General features: G+C 46.6%; 2 protein-coding genes across 4 annotated transcripts in view; one reads left to right on the top strand and one right to left on the bottom strand.

Annotated features, from left to right (window-relative positions):
• Positions 1-17,314, top strand: part of XPO7 (exportin 7) — a 1,985,528-nt gene that overhangs the window by 71,493 nt on the left and 1,896,721 nt on the right. The gene's annotated exons all lie outside the window — the stretch shown is intronic.
• The window catches only part of LOC138491291 (uncharacterized), a 71,799-nt gene that overhangs the window by 5,817 nt on the left and 48,668 nt on the right, over positions 1-17,314 (bottom strand). The gene's annotated exons all lie outside the window — the stretch shown is intronic.

Below are 17,314 nucleotides of genomic sequence, written 5' to 3' on the forward strand. Positions count from 1 at the left end.
GTAATTGGCATCACCACTTTTCCTGAACTCTCTTGTCGCCACAATAAATCAGTCGGCGATTTGCTGCATCCTCTCTTAGTCCACAGCAATTTTTCCTCTGCACTAGCTCCCTCTTGCAGCTCTATTATCTCCTGTGTGGACATCATGTTGTATCCTGTGGGGACCTCTTGGCTTGCTGCGTGGTGCAACATGTACTCTCCTATTTCACCTTTCTGTAAATATGAAGCTGCTTTGGCAGCGGCGTCTGCTGCCGCGTTCCCCAAAGATATAAAATCTGTATTTGCGGTATGAGCTTGACATTTTACGATGGCCACTGCCGTGGGGTCTTGCAGGGCCTCAATCAGTTCTTTCAATAATTCTGCATGCTGGACTGGCGTTCCGTCTGCTCGCCGAAACCCCCTTCGCCCCCACCGGGCCAACCCACCGTGAACTGTTGTTGTCATGTATGCTGAGTCTGTATATATGGTCACTGCGCACCCCTTGGCGGCATGCAATGCTTCTATTAGCGCTATTAGTTCTGCTGCTTGCGCTGAATAGTGTGATGGGAGGCGGTGTTGTACTAGTATCTCATATTCATCTTCCTCTAATCGTACCACTGCCATACCCACATGCTTTTCTCCTGTCTCCATGTCTATTGATGCTGACCCGTCTACAAAATACACCTCACCCTCGGTCAGGGCATTTTCAAAAATCACTGGATCCTTACTTTCGTCACCTGTGTACGTGGCGCAGTTGTGGTTTTGCATGTCCTCTACGGTGCATGCCTCTGTGATGAATGTGGCTGGGTTCACTGTTTTACATCTTACTATATGGATGTTAGCGCTGGACAGTATTATCTCATATGCTGTGGCGCGTTGTGTTGTCAATGTGCTCTTTGTTCGCTCTAATATTGCAAAAAGTGAGTGTTCCACAAACAGTGTCACCGGGCAGCCCATCACTATCGTGGCACTTTTTTCAATTGCGAACGCGGCTGCAGCTAGGGATTGCTCGCACGCGAAATGACCTTGCATTACTGCGTCTAGGGTGCCGCTATAGTAAGCAAGTGGTTTGTGCCCTAAAGATGTTTTCTGCGTCAATACTGCTGTCATCAGTGTTCCTTTGCAATGTGAAAATAAGAAAAATTCACGCCCATAATCTGGATTTGCTAGTACTGGAGCGCTTGATATCAGCTCTTTTAGTGAGTTAAATGCTGTGTTCATCTCCTCTGTCCATTCTATGTGTTTGTGTTCTTGTTGTGCTTCTTTCAGTGCCTGTAACAAGGGCCTTGTGTACGCCGCATAGTCCAATATCCATGCTCGGCAATAGTTACACATACCCAGAAATTTCTGCATCTCTTTTACTGTTTTGGGTTCTCCAATTGTTCTAATCGCCTGTGCCCTGTCTGGTATAATTCGCTTGCCATCCTTTGATATCAGCTGACCCAAGTATAGGACCTCTGTCAGACAGTACTGTAACTTCCCCTTGTCCACCTTGTATCCTTTATTGGCCAATAAAGTCAAAAGTGTTATTGAGTCCTGTCGGCACTCTTCCTCCGCCTGTGCACAAACCAATAAATCATCAACATACTGAATCACTGTGCTTTCTACAGACAAATTCCCCAGATCTTCATGTAGTACCCTGTTAAATATGCTTGGGCTCTCGCAATATCCTTGTGGTAGTCTGCAATGTTCGAACCTCCTTCCTCCCAATGTAAATGCTGTCAAGTACCTGCTCTCTTCCGCTAAGGGAATCGAGAAAAATGCATTTTTTAAGTCAATTACTGTGAAGTGTGATGCTACTTTTGGAATGTTGCACAGTATTGTCGCCGGGTTCGGGACTAAAGGGAACTCCTTCATTACCACATCGTTCAGTGGGCGTAAATCTTGTATCATCCTCCACGAACCCCCCTTCGCTTTTTTGATTGGGTAAATGCATGTGTTGCATGGGGAGTTTGAGGGCACGATTATACCCTGTGCTAGCAGTGCTTCTATTGTCTCTCTGATCCCTTCTTCTGCTTCTCGCGACAGTGGATATTGTTTCACCCGGGGTAGTATTGCTCCCTGTTTTACTTTTATCACCACAGGCTGAACTTCATGCAGCAACCCTACATCGTGGGGGCCATTAGTCCATAAGTTAGTGGGTACTGAACTCATGTCCTCATCAAAAAATGTGTGCGGTGCTCCTACTACCGCCATTAGTTCAACCTTAGTTTGTCTGGCTGTAACTACAATGTCGCAGGGCATTGCCAGTTCCATCACTACTTCACCATCTCCCTCAGTGTCAGAAAATAGCTCCTCGTCAGAGAGCTCTCTCAGCGGGGTATTTGCATTTGTACACAATACTGTCCGCCACTCACACCCTTCCATGTCAATACCAATCACACATATTCTGTTTGTTGATACATGTATTGCATGCAAATCCAACGATAGTACTGTCCCAAGAGCAGTGTCAGGGCTTGCTATGGGACGAAAAAGGAATTCTGCTGGGATCCTCCACTCCACCCTTTTTAGTTCTGGTACTATGAGAGCCAATGTTCTCATACCTTCGACAAACATCTCCTCATTTCTCGGTACCCCTCTGATCTCTTTCATGATTGTGTGGCCGTGTATTACTGCTAATATACGGAGGGGGCATATGCCTGGCGTTGAACATACGATACCGCTCCCTGTGAATGATATTGTCATGTTTAGTTTGCTCAAGAGATCTCTCCCTAGTAAGTTGATGGGAGAGTTTTCATAGTACAGTAAGGGTGCTTTCACTGTTTTACCCCCCACTGTCACATCCAATACCTCTGTGTAAGGAACTTCAATTACAGCCCCAGAGAACCCCTGCGTCTCTAACGTTCTATTAGATAACGGGAATCGGCCCTCTCTAATGCATGATTTCTCCGCTCCCGAATCCACCATGAAAATGAATTGCTTGTCTCCTATCTGCGCTCCTATCAATGGTTCCTCTGATGCATTGTGGGTCGTAGACAGTACTGGACACGCAAGTGCTCTCTGTGGGCTGTCCTATGCGGGGTGTCTCATTGCCCCCCCTTGATCGAAAATGTTCCCCGAAACCACTGACACTCCACTGTAAGGTGCGGGGGCGGGTGCCCCATTAGCTACTGTGGCGAAAGTGTTACCAGGCGTGTAGTGCACATTGTCATTATTCTGTGGGCTGGTTTGTGTTCGGTACTGATGTCCGTGCAGTTGTGCGTTACTCCTTGGTACTACATGGTCTGGTTGCTGGTATTGTCCCATGGGGAGGCCGTAGGGGCTTCCTGGATGGGGGTGTCCGTACTGTTCTATCTCTTGGAAACCGTTGTTTTGTCTGCTCCTACATTCTCTTGAGTAATGCCCCCATCTCCCACAATTCCAACAGCTCCCCTGTGGACCTCTGGGACCCTGCCACCCATTTCCTCCCATTCCTCCATACCCTTGTCCTCCTCTTCGACCCCTGTACCCACCTCTTCCTCCTCTTGGGGCCCACTCTTGCCACGTTTGACCTCCGTTCTGCTCCTGCTCTGTCCACTGTCGTTGCCCTTGTCCTGCCCAATTCGCTGCTATTCTTCCTTGTATTGCTATTTGCCCCTCCTCTCCTTCCTCTCCCTCCCGTATGAGTGGGAGTCCCGCTACCGCGGCTGCGACCTTCACCAATTTTGATTGCACCAACTTCGCCTCGTCCGCCAACCTTTTCTGTGCTACTTCCCTCTCTCTTTCTTTGATCCGTTTACAATGGTGTACTATTATGCTTTGGATCTCCGGCCAGCCTTTTGCCTCGACACCTGCTATTTTATCTAGTGCCTTTTGCACTTCCTTTGGGAGCCCTCTCTTAATAATGAAGTAAAATAGAGACGTGGATTGGTGCCAGGGCGTACCCGTTTCCGCTCTCCACATCTCCTGCACCCGGAGAATGTAATCCATAGCGTCCTCCCCGTCATTCATGGTACATTGCATTACTGACTGCAAATCAGGGGTATCTGGGAAGGTTTCCCGCAGTGCGTCCCACACCCTTGCTCGCACGGTGTTAAAAGAAGCCCCATCATGGCGATCACACTCTAAAGTTACAGCTGGAAAACCCGCTTTAGCCCATACTCTGTCTGCCTGATCCCCTACTGCGGACACTAGTAGGCTTTTCACATCGCCTACTGCCAGCGGTATACCAGCGGTATGTTTCTCAAATGCATATATCCACTTGCTTGCCCCTCCCGACAGCTGTGGTAGTAATTTCATTAAATTAGCCTTGTCCATCTGAGCCCACGGTATATAGTTTGGCCTCCCGCCCCCCCTGTGGAGTAATGGGAGTTGTAATTTCCCTTTTGCCGTTGCAGCTTCCCTTTCCTTAGTCACTGCTGACTCTAATGACGCCATCTTCCCCACCCTATTTCTTAGTCGTCCCATCCATTCATCTTCTATAGTCCCCAGTGAACATGCACCATCTAGTTCCTCGCCTTCTCCTCCTATTGCCATGCTCAATCTATCACTCTCATCCCCCCCTCCTCTGACATCACATAACAAATCCTCTCTGATCCCTCTCTCTCGCGAGACGTCACCAATGCTTCCTTCTGCTGCCCCCACTTCTATTATCCTGGTCGGTTCTTCCTCAATTCTGAACAGTATTTCCCCCTTTTTCCATCCCTCCTCAATTTGTCTACTTTCGCTCGACGCTCTAGATGTGCGTCCAGATTGTGTGGGGGCGCATGTTGTGCGTTCACATATGTCTTTTATTCTTGAGAGTTCATCTCTTGCCACTGTAAGCCTCGACTCTAAGTCACTCGTTAACTTCTCTATGTCCACCCTCTGTGTGCCTCCCTGGGCGCGCTCTCTGGTGTTTTCGTATGGTGGGGGTGCAGTTGGTCTTTGTGGTGTGCTGGTCGAAGGGGGAGGCACATAAATCGGGTCGCTATATCCTGCTGCAGGGGCTGGTTTAGGTAATATTGGGTACAACTTAATCACCTCCACCGGTTGTTCTGTACTTAGCTGTTCCTTTTCCTCCCGCGGGATCATCAGTGGATTATCTGTGGTGGAAGGTAAATCAATATTTGGTGTTGGAGCTTTGGGTGGGGGTACTTCCTCAAACAATCTCCAGAGATCTAATATCTCCTTCCTATTCTGCCATTGTTTCCCCTTATACTTGAGGCGAATACCTGTACATACCATATCAAGAACGCTTTTGTCAAAAGACCCTCCTTCTGGCCAAATCTGGGGCAACCCCTCCCCTTTCAATTCTGTTAACCATTGATCATGATATTTATTTATGCGTTCAGCATATCCCGGCAAGCTCTTACAAATGTGTGACAAGGGAGTTTCAGCCCCCATCCTCTAAATCGCTAGCGCTACCGCGTTTGCCTTCGTTGCTTTTGATTAGGTGTAGATATGCGTATGTATACCTTTACGGCACAGACAAGAGCGGACCTCTCAAAATTATCACCCACTGTTATTCACTGTACAAATCTTTTCTCACTCACCATATCTCATCTCCTTCCCATTCCCAGGCACTCTTATGTAATCTCACTTGCAATTGATCAAGTAATGGTTATGGCCACACTCTCTGACACCACCTCGCGGCCACCCGTTCGTCTCCAACACTCGTACGGTGCGCGCACCCTTCACAATACTTTCCACTCACACTTTTGTCTTTTTCCTCCCTTTCCTCCCTGGCCAGCTGTCCCTGTTTCCCTGCTAAGGTTACTATGTTCACGTCTGTACGTGCCACTACTGAGTCCCCACTTTTTAAGATGTTCTAACTACTTTATACCCTTCTCATTTTCCCCCCCCTGCCCCGTGGAAATGGAAAAAAAGAAATAGAGAGAGAGAGCACAATCACTAAAAATATTCCCGGTGTCTCCTTTTGCTAGACACCAATAACTTATTTCTCACTTCTTCATATATTCCCAGTACTAGTTTAGATAGCACTATGCGGCGCCGCCTTCCACCCCCTTTCGGAGCTAGGTTTCCGTCACTTCTACCACGTCACTTATTTCTTACTCCTAATGGCCATATGCAAAGAAATAATAAAGAAAGTTTCAAGACCCGTCTATAGTAGACCCCCGATATTCTTCTCCTCTACCTGTCCCCGTTCTTTTATTCCCAATTCCCCTTCTTCTCCCCTTGACGATCACTCGCACTCGGTACTCACGTGCCCGTCTTGAACCGATACTCTCCGAAACTGGGTCCGTCCAGGCGGCGTTACCGGTAACTCAACGGTCAGCCCCTGGCTCCGGCGAGCGGCACTCAAAGGGGATTTTTTTCCAATCGGGATCCCGTACCCTTTCTCATTGAGTGCGCACTTCTTATTGTGCCGGTCGTCGTTGGCGGGCGGCCTCCCGGAGACGGTTCACCGTGCGTATCCCTTCTCAACCGGAGATTCTCGTGCCACAAGGGGGTCGTTTAAGAAGGAGTTAGGAAAAATAATTTGGAGATATCACGTCGGGGTCACCACTGAAGGGAAGCGCCCCCAATTCAGCACGATCCTCCCCGCAATGAGAGACAATAAGGGACTCTCCCGTAGTGGGAATAAGACCAAGACAGAGTGCGGGTGAGCGTAAGTGGGATTTTATCCAAGGATAAGGCATGCAAAGAACTCTGCAACCTACGAGAGCGCTCTGCCTGACAATAGCAAAGACAGGCGTATTTCTAATACAAGAAACGTCATCAGCACCTAAACACTATAGGGGGCACAGGTCAATCGGGATTGGGTGGCATCGACTAACTATAGGTGTTGCTGCAGCGGGGTTGGTCCTGGCGGGACGACGTCACTGGTCAGCCTCGTGGGTTGGGTTGGGCCTGGCAGGCCGGCTTGAGGTCATCCGTGCGGTGTTGATGCGCTGGGGCAGCCTGTGACAATGACGAATACCTTTCCTGTCTCATTTGCCCTAGGCCATGCACACTGCAGTTATTCAGAAAATGACATTTAAGTTCTTTGATAAATTGCTTCAGCATCTTATCTTATAAAAATAAACACAACACATGAGGAATGCACCTTGTGAGAGGTCTGGTGGTCGTCGGTTGGGGTGAGATTTACCTGTGTCCTATTGACCGGTATTTTAGGTCGCGGGACGGGGCTCTGGGGCCTGGGCCGAATGATACATGTCTGTCTGCTGCGTTAGAAGTTATTATATAGATGGGTCTCTGTGTCTTGTCTCAATGATGGGGGTCGTCCTTACACGGGGTCAGGATTCTTGGGGGGTTCGTGGGATTTATGAGAGGGTGCTGGTAGATCAGTGGGTTCAACCGTGGGTTTATTACCGTGCTGTAAATAACACAGGTGGCGGGCTGTGGCCTTGGTTGCGGCGCCGGGGCCTCTGACTCTCTGAAGTAACGCCAGCTTGGTTGGGGGAGGTGAGGGAGCGCGGCACAAGTCTTAGCTTTTTTATCTGGCAGGCTTGGTGGGGTGGGAGAGGGAATGGCCTTGCATATATCCACAAAGGTATTTTCCTCGTGCGTTGCTGATCAGTGAATGCAGAAGTTCTATACTGTTCTGCCTTATTTTGACGTTATTTAGACACACATATATATTTCAATTTCGTTACACATTTCTTTAATACAGTCGGTTCCAATACCTTTTCATTACCTAACATTATATTCACTACATTGTGTGCGTATTGTATGTACATTAGACGTTATACGAGGGATATCTAGGTTATGGCCTACAGAGATTGATGCTCGCCGCTTTGGGTGATTCAAAAACATATATGAGTTCAAGTTTCTACATACTATTGAAAAACACTTTTACAAAATAGAGGTTACACGTTTAGTCAACATCTTTCTCCGTGGTTATAGCAGCATTAGTCCAGACCTGGAGGGATATCATATAACGTTACATTTTTATGGTTTATTCATATTTTAAACAGAGGCAGTTCATTAATACCAATACTTGAATTATTTTCCACCTTCTTCAGATAGTGATGCTTCAGCTTTTTCCCCGTTACCCCGGCCTTGCGGTCCGGGTCATACGGGGTGCAATATCACATTGTTACTAATATAATGTTGCCGTGTTGGCATCTCGGGTTTAGCTCATCTCCGACTTTCTCATGGGAACGCGCTTGCAACGGATCTGCCAGGGCTGCTGAGGCGGCAGAGATGCATGAAAGGCCCTCCAAAGGTGGGGGCCTCGTTACAGTGTGCTGAACTCACACCATGTTTGCTGGGCAAGATGGCGTCTAGGCCTGACTCAATTTTTGGTAAATGCAAAGACGGGGTGCGTGTGGGCAATGTCGTCGGCGGGTGAACCCCCCTCCACCTGGGCCCGGGTGGCATGAGGGTGCGCCCAACGAGCCATGGCCCTCACCTGGGGAGGGAGCTGTAGGTGAGGGGGGCCTCGTGGCCATTCCTCCCCTACAGGGGTCAGCCTTAATCCCCCTGATGTTCAATCTGTATATGAACCCTTTGGCGGACCTTGTGAGGTCTTTTGATGCTATGTTTTGTTTATGCCAATGACACTCAACTAATTTTCCATGCAGAAGAGCCGGCGGGCGAGATGAATTCTGGGAGAGATTGGTGGGTGGATGTCTGCCAACCATTTGAATTTCAGTGCGGAAAAAAAACCAGACATTCTGATATGCCCTTCTCTCGTGTCAGCCAAACTGGTTGGTGAACTGGAAGGGGGTTTGGCTCCAGAGCCATTGTTGGCTCCTTTCTGGCTGGAAGGGATGGGAGAATGCTCTGCTCAAGTCGCAAAGGTTAGGAACCTTGGTGTTTGGTTGGAAGCCTCCCTTTCAGTAGAAGGTCAGGTTGCCTCTATGACTAGCTCCTGCTTCTACCATTTATGCTCTTTTGAGAGACTCTTGGACTATTTCCTTTTCTTTTACAAGATCTAATTGCTTAATGCATTTATTTCCAGTAGAATTGTAATGCGGTGTGTCTGGGTTTGCCCAAACGCTCTTCGTCTGCAGTTGATCCAGAACGCAGCTGCAAGTCTCGTTTTCCATCTGGGTTGTAGAGATCCTATCTTGTCTTCACTACAAACATTACACTGGCTCCCAGTCGATCAACGGGTCAAATTGAAGGCACTCTGCCTTATGCATAAGGTCTTTTATAATACTGCCCCATCCCCACACCCCTCTCTTGCAGATCCAGGTTCCTTCGGTATATCGTTTTGCAGTCCTCTTCTGCTGGTTTCTTTGTGACCCCAAGATTCATATATGAAAGCTGGGGGTAGGGTGGGTGGACATTTATTCACTGTTCGGGCAACTAAATTGTAGAAGTAACTCCCTCTGTCCTTACGCCTGATTAGCAACCACCTCAAGTTTAGTCGAGGTGTGAAGATCCTCCTGTTTCCCCAGTAATGTCCTTTCTGGAGTTTCTGTCCTCTGAGTCTTTTTCAGTGCTGTGATGCCTTGACAAGGTGTAAGTTGCATTCTTTAAGTCACATACTCGCAACATGCTTCTTCCCAATCTGTTTGACCACAGCATTGTAGCTGCTCGGAGATGTATTTTTTTACATCCAACTCTTTCTTATCCTCCATAGAAGAACCACAAGACAAATCATGTTGGTGATCTATGTACCTGACCATGTAGTGGAGTGGCATATGTAATTCTGTGGGACTCTGAATGACGAGAAGTTATGAATACCGTGTGTGAATTGCAAATGAAGCATGTAATCCTGTATTACCAGGTGTTTTGTCTGAATTTGTGGCCGAAGACCTGTGTGATGCCATCATTCTAAGATGGCCACCGCTACAATTTATGAATTCGAATTTGATCTATAACTCAGTGAAACGATCAAATATTTTCTAAGGACCTTTTTTGTTCACCATAAAAACGGAATAAAGAAGGTTCTTAAATAATGTGATATCTTATTGTTTAGAAGTTTCTGTTTGCAGTTCGTTTTTTATGATTTCTAACATTTCTTTCCTTTTCATTTTGTTACGGGTTCTGGTAATTGCCAAGAAAATTTGAAAATTATTTAACCCTTTAACTGCCATGGGTATTTCCCCCCAGCGCCAGGACCTTTTTTGGTGATTTCGGTATGTGGCCATTCAATGGCTTGTAACTTTTTTGTTACATGAGATATCTCGGCCAAATTTGGCTCCTTTTTTTCCTAGTTTGCTGTAGGGGGGTGAGAGAAAATAAGCAAAAAGGGCGAACATATTGTGTTTTTTCAAAAAATGCCAATAAAATGATGTACAAAGAAGCCTGTGGTTTTTTCCTTGTAAGAGCTAGGAACAAATGGTTTTCTGTGCTGAGTTCCCCAATTTCCTGGCTTTCAAGAACAGGTTGAGTGGAAATGAAAAAAAATTATTTTGATGTGGTTATCAACCGTTTTGTGAGAGGGAGGCGATTTTGGCCATTTTTGCCAATTGGACATGCATGGACGGAATGGAAGAAAAGGGTAGGAAAGCTGAATAGGAGGACAGAAAGGCATATATTTCTGAAAAGTAGACAAAATTCCAAGTTTAGGAAGGAGTGATTTGCGTAGGTCAGGCAACAACTAGGTAGGGGAAACTGCCATAGATTGGGGGAAAAGCAGGCAAATGACCGTAAAAAAAGGTATGTGTTGGACGTGGTTGGCTTGGTACGGCAATGGCTTCTATGAATTTTGAGAAAAGCAATGCTCCGCTACATTCCCCCGACACTTGCAGTTAGGAAAGCACACATTTATTGTAGTGTTTTACAAAACAAGCAATACCATAAGCCAAACACAGAGCCATGGTACACAGGAGTTTTATGCTTACGGCCTGAACAGACGCACTTAGCATTTGTAAATCGGGAAAACCAATGTGGTGAGGAACGGCAAGCATCCATTTTTTGAAAGAGCACAGGCAGACCTTTCCAAGGGTAGGTGACTTGTGCAGGTTACAAAAGTGTATGGTGCCTAAAGCAGCGACTAAATGTAGGTCACATTTGGGAAATGAAAGGGTTGTGTGACAAAGGACACCAGCAAATGGGTCAAAAAAGTTATGACAACCACACAAACACAACAAATGTTATACTTTCCTGCGTTCCCACAGGTGTCCCGATCAAAACGGTACCTCACATGTGTGGGTGCACCTACCTGGGCGCCAAGGGCGAAGCCTAAAACACAGGTAACGCCAAGTCTGTTTCGACACATGAATTTGACACTTTCTCCAGACAAGCGCAACATACAGATATGGGCCTCGGGTGTCCAAGCCACCAAGGAAACGAGGGAACCTCATGCATTTCCGAAAAGAGGACACCCGTGGAAATCCGCAGAGGTAGGATTTGCGCAATATCGGCCCAGAATGTATTACCCAGACACCCCTGCAAAGTCTGAAATGTGGGGAAAAAAACACGTTTTCTGCACATTTACTCTGTGCACCCATCGAAACACGCCGCCAACAACACATGGCCTACCGTCCTGCGTTCCCACAGGTGTCCCGATGAAAACGGTACCTCACATGTGTGGGTGCACCTACCGGGGGCGCAAAAGGAAAAGGGTAACCCACTGGTAACCCCAAGCCTTTCGCCAATGATCATTTTGTTCATGTGGGCAACCTACAGATTTGGGCCTAGGGTGTCGAAGCCAGCAAGGAAAACGGAGAACCCCATGCTTTTCCCAAAAGAGGACACCCGTGGGAATCCACACATGGCCAATTTGGAGGGACGGCCCATCTCATGTAGCCCTCCCCAGGGGCAGATAAGGGGGGCTGTCCTGCACACCTCCCTGGGCTCGGGTCCGTTCCTAGGAGCAGATATCTGGTCCCAGGGAGGCCTGCATGACATGGCACCCACTCTATTGTGGGTGTGGGGGGCAACGCCCCATCCTGTTAGAAAATTCCCCGACCCTTTGGGGTGTCCCACAGCCCCCCCTAAAAAGCGTTCCACCCTTTTCACTTTTTTCCTTTGGTAACCCAACTCCCCTTGGTGCAGAGAGGCACATTGATGTGCCAATCTGGGCCCGGGGTGCCCAAACCTTACTGCCCCACCTACTGGGGGGCCTGTCCCACCTTTTTTGGGGGCCCTTTCCCCCCTCACCCCAAATGGGTGACGGGGACACCTCATGCAGGCCTCACTGGGCCTCCTACAAATGGCTGCGTGAGGTACACCCCCCTACATGCTTTGGGGGGCGGGGGGGGGGTGAGGGCTGCTTACTCTAAGCAGCCCCCACTCCCCCATTCAAAGACATCCCTGTGTCTAGTGTGCATTGCTGCCAGCGCATCGAGCGCCCTGCGCCCGATCCACGAGCAGCAATGCTGTCACACAGGGTGTCCTTGGAAAGGGGAGACTCTCCCCTTTCCAAGGACACCATTTCCGAAAAAATCCCTGGTGGCTAGGGCCCCCAAACCCTGTCTGCCACACCCCCCCCTCCCATCACGTTTTTTTTTCTTTTTCTTTTTTTTGTTTGCCCCCTTCCCCAGGGTTGTGCACATATGTGCCCCCATGCTTTGGGGGCCGGGGGGGGGGGAGGGCTGCTTACTTGAAGCAGCCCCCCTCTCCTCCAAGTCACAAACGGATCCATGGTGGTCCAGTGGGTTGCTGGTCACGGATCGAGCGCTCTGCGCTGATCCGTGACCTGCAATGTCTCATATATCTGGTGTCCTTGGAAAGGGGAGATCCTCCCCTTTACAAGGACACCACTTTTTCCTCTATCCCTTGTGGCCTAGTGGGCCCCAGGGCCCCAAACCCCCGCCCACATCCCCTCGAATTTTTGATATTTTTTTTTTCTTCACCCATGGGGGCAGTGATCATCTGCCCCCAGGGGTCTCCGACACTGTGGCCCCATGCTTTGAGGCCACAGGGGGAAGGGGGCCGCTTACCTAGTAAGCAGCCCCCCCCCTGCATCACAAACGGATCTGTATTGATCCAGTGACATTGCTGCCCACGGATCGCGCGCCCTATGCCCGATCCATGGGCAGCAATGCCACACAATGGGTATCTCCCCTTTCCAACGATACCCGCCTCGATCTCCGGCTTGAAATACAGCCGGAGATCGACGCCGAGAAAGAAGGGCACTTACCTTCTTTCTTCACCGCAGCAGCCGAAAATGGCTGCTGCAGTGAATTTACTTTCAGTTTCACGCCGACGTGCTTTATGCACACCGACGTGAAACTGAAGGTAATCCAGCCCCCTGGCAGTGAGGGGGGGACCTCCCCCTCACATAGCCCGGGGGTTAGATTACAGTTTTGAGCGATCCCTGATTTGCAGGGATCGCTCAAAGCAAGGTGCCAAAAAGGACAAGCTATCTCATCCTTGGCACTGTGCATGCAGGTTAATAGTATTTGAAGTGTGAAATTTGATTCTATGTTCCAATAAAATAAATTGTTTCAAAATGTCGATACCTCCAAATATTGAAAGTCCTTTAAAGGTAGACCTTCACCATTAGCCTAAAAAGGAAAACGGATAACAGACTTTTTTTTGTGTATCTTATGTCAACAAAGAATGAAATCTCACCTGATTAATCCAAAATGTTATGAAAGGGTTTTAGAGTGCATTAAGAAGAGAGCCAAGTGGGACAATAACTATTACTTGAACATAGGTCTGCAATTAGGCACCTTACTTAACACCTGAAGAACTGAAAAATGAAAAGGCATCATGGCATTCAGAATATTTAAATTAATTTACTCCTAAGGCGACTATGGATCGAAGCAAAAGATTGTATGGAGAGCAATTATGCAAGCCAAAGCCATCTACCTGCAGCCATTAAGAATTAAGTAGAACCAAGCTACACTACAAGATCAAAAACACCCCTGTGCGACAGAAATAAATGCTTCTTTTGCAATAAAGAAGGAAAAAGAAGAAATATATGAGAGCAACTGATTCAGCAGGCATCCATTTGAAGAGAGCGGTAGAATTGTGTAACAATGACACACTGAAGATTCATCTTAGCTTTTGTACAGATCCTGGAGACCCTCCTACAAGGGAGGGAAATTGCATATCAGATGTTATGTTGGAACACATGTAGTGAATGTCTTACGGCTCTGCACTAAGCGGAAATATGCAGCCACATTTGCGGTCTTGCGAAGCAACAAATGTTCCATTTGTATCTTCAATCTGATTTTTCTCCTTGAAGGCAACGTAACCAAAATGGGTGAAATTGAAACGTTTTACAGGAAAATTGCAGCTAATCTTGGTTTAGAAGGACAGATGAAAACGACCAAACAAATAAAAAGTTTCATAGAAGAACAGCATGAATATATTGGCATTATTTTTAGCAATCTCAAAAAGAAAAATATTAAGAAAAATATGAACGCTTCTTGAAGCAGCTATGACTTTACAAAGAGCCTTACTAACTTGTGAAAAATAAAAATTTGCTGGAAGTTTTGAAGAGGTGAATTTGGCAGATGTCATTCCAAAGGAAGTTATTATATTTTTTTAACAAGTGGTCCTGTCAAGGACTGATGGATATTAAAAGTAATTCAGAAAAGTGCGATACCACTGTAATGAACAGGGCTCATACAGTTACATAGGTGTTTTATATATGAAATGCTATCTCCACGACCAGCTTCCTATGCAAGCACTTTACACAGCATACCCGCAAAATGCCTTTGCAAGTGGCAGTTGGGCTCACAATGCACACAGCTACCTGCAGCAAATTCATTCAATGTATGCATAGCATGGGAGCTTCTATAGATTACGTCAGTCCCCTTCAGTTTGAGACACAGATGGCTACAGAGGTAATAAAACGCATGGATGAGTGTGGAGGATCTTGCGTTCCCTCTGAATTTTTCAGAGGCAGATTTGTCTGTAGTGCTGCTGAAAACATTGAGTTCCTCAAGGATACTCTGTATGGTAAATTAATGGTGGTCCATCAGGAGAAGGAGTCGTCTGATGTCCTAAGCCCAATTGAAATATAAGGACCATCATCACTTTGATCACTCATGAAGATTTCTCAGTCTCCATATGAGGTCATGTCTTGCATCATTCCCAAAGGGTGTAGACCACAGAATCATAAGGGAAACCCCTTTTTGTTGGGTACACAGGGTTCAATCAACATTTTTTCACATAAGTGTGCCCAACACGTTGCAAAATTAATTGCTTTGACTTCAATCAATGAAAATAAAGTTCTTGGAACTAAATATTTTGGACCAATTTGTCTATTTATTTGTAATTTTTTCAACTTATTTTATGGTTTCCTGCTTATGATTTTGAACAATTCTTTTCCGGCATACATTTGCTTTCCGACATGTATTCTCACGAATTAAGCATTGTACATGTCATTTAGAACTGGTTTATAGACAAATTTAACATTTACTAGTTCAGCCCATATAAAAACCGAAAAAACAAAGCAGAGGTTACATTCCTCAGCTAACACCACGAGTTGTGATTCCCATTAATCACCCAAGTGTACACATATTCTCTTTTTATTTCCAAAAACAGGGACGAAGTCTCCAAAAATATATTACTTTGATTTCTCCTGTGGTTGTTGCTTGCTGTGGAAACCTACTATACCTCTGCTAGTTGAGGTTTCCGCAGTATTTTGATTTGGCCGCCTTCCTCAGGACCTCAAATTATTACTTGACCCTGAAAAAAACATACAAATGTGTATAAACATTTTTCTACTTTAAAATAATAAGTACTTCAAAATAAGTTATGCTGTGGATTGATAGATTCACTTAAGGTCCATTCAAAATCTATATGTTGATTTTTCATTTTGATGACCTCGTATCTCACTGTGCATCTCCTTTCTCTTCCATTCCCTAGTGGTGTCCCCTCTTTTTTTTTTTTTTATAACACATGTTGCACCTTAGAGAATAGCGCTTCCCAGGTGGACTTGTTTATGGGGGAATGATGTTGAGGGGGCAAACATTTCCTGTGTCACTTCGTTCCCAGCAGCTATGTCTGAGCCCACGTCTCTCATCCCACTATATACAGCTCTGTGCCACGCTGTGGTCTCGGCCATTGCCCATAGCTTCAAGTCTGCCCACCATTCTTCAATCCTGGACCCGTTGTAATTCTGTGTTCGGCTAACACTCACATTAGGTCCTTCATCCTGGTGAGGTGTGCAGTGTGTTTTTTCCCCTCTCGGCAACACCCCCAACAAGCGGGCCTCTGAGGGGCCATGTGTGCATCTGTATCCCTCCGCTGGCCTCTCCTTCTGCAATCGCCAGCCAGAATCCTTTGATCACTGGGCAAGTCCAAAGCATGTGTATAATATCTGCTATGTTGTGGGCACATGTAGGACAGTACAGTTCACCAGCTGCACAGGACAGTGATATCCTGTGGGGGGTCATGTATGCCCCATGTATAATATACAATTGTGTAAGTTTAAACCTGGAATTCGTGAGACCTTTTTTTCGTGCATAGCGAAGTTCTTGACCATTCGACTGTAAATGTCTTTTACCAAGGTCGTCTTCGCAGAGCGTACCACTTGGGTTGGTTCGCTGAGTTTGTTCAAAAGCAAATTGTATAACCTAGAGACCACATGGGCCCCCCCCCTCTGACCTATCATACATAGTCTCAAGCAATGGGTCGATCTCAATGCCTTGAAAGTCCTGCCTTCTCGCTTCTATTTCTCTGACTAAACCCAGATATGGCAAGATTTGGCCACTATGTATACCCTGTGTCAATGATGTCAAATCCATTAGTTCCCCTTCTTGTAGTAAATCTACTGATGTAATTATCCAGTTGTTCTCCCAGTAGCACCTGATTATTTTTTTTTATTTTTTTATTGTTGGGCTTTTTCGCAAACATCCCAACCAGCCTGATGTTTGGGAGTAGGGGATTAGGGGGTCCAAGGTTTCCATGATTTTACAAGCCCTGTATCACAATTCCCTACCCACCACTAGGCGCTTCGGAGGGCGCAGAAGTTGAGCTTCTCGCACTCATAGCACCTCCTTCAGGAAATATTGTCTGATCGGTTGCGTTGTATCTAGTGAAGCTTCATCCACTAGCCAGCTCAAGAGAAACTGTAGCTGCCCTGCTAAGTAATATATCTCGAAATGGGGTAGTCTTATCCCTCCATTACGGTAGTCCCTGTATAGAGTACTTAATGTGACGACTCTTACCCCCCCCACCCCACCCCAATATGAATGCTGTGGCTACTGAATCTAACTTACCAAAGAACCTCTTGGGTATGTTAACAAAATGGTATAAAAGGCGAGGTAGAACCACCATTTTCAAAAGAGCGGCTCTACCTGCCATTGACAGGGGTAGCTTCTTCCAGAACGACATGGATTTTATAATTTTGTCTGGGACCCTCTGTGTGTTGTGTGCATGTGAGGATGTAAAATGATGTCAGGAATATACAGTAAGTTGACTTCGGGATGATATTTTAAAGTAACCTATCGTCTGCATACAATGAAACTAAATGCCTTGCCCAATCAACCGGGATACCAGCTTCAGCGTGTTCTGGTTTTAGGAACACGGCTAGTGGTTTTTTAGGGCAAAGATAAACCGCATCAGGAAAAACTGGCCGCCCTTTTTGTTTCCTTTATGCAGCTCCGATGCTT

This window comes from Ambystoma mexicanum, chromosome 10 (assembly GCF_040938575.1).
Source record: "Ambystoma mexicanum isolate Mex_15411 chromosome 10, UKY_AmexF1_1, whole genome shotgun sequence".
NCBI classification, from domain to species: domain Eukaryota; kingdom Metazoa; phylum Chordata; class Amphibia; order Caudata; family Ambystomatidae; genus Ambystoma; species Ambystoma mexicanum.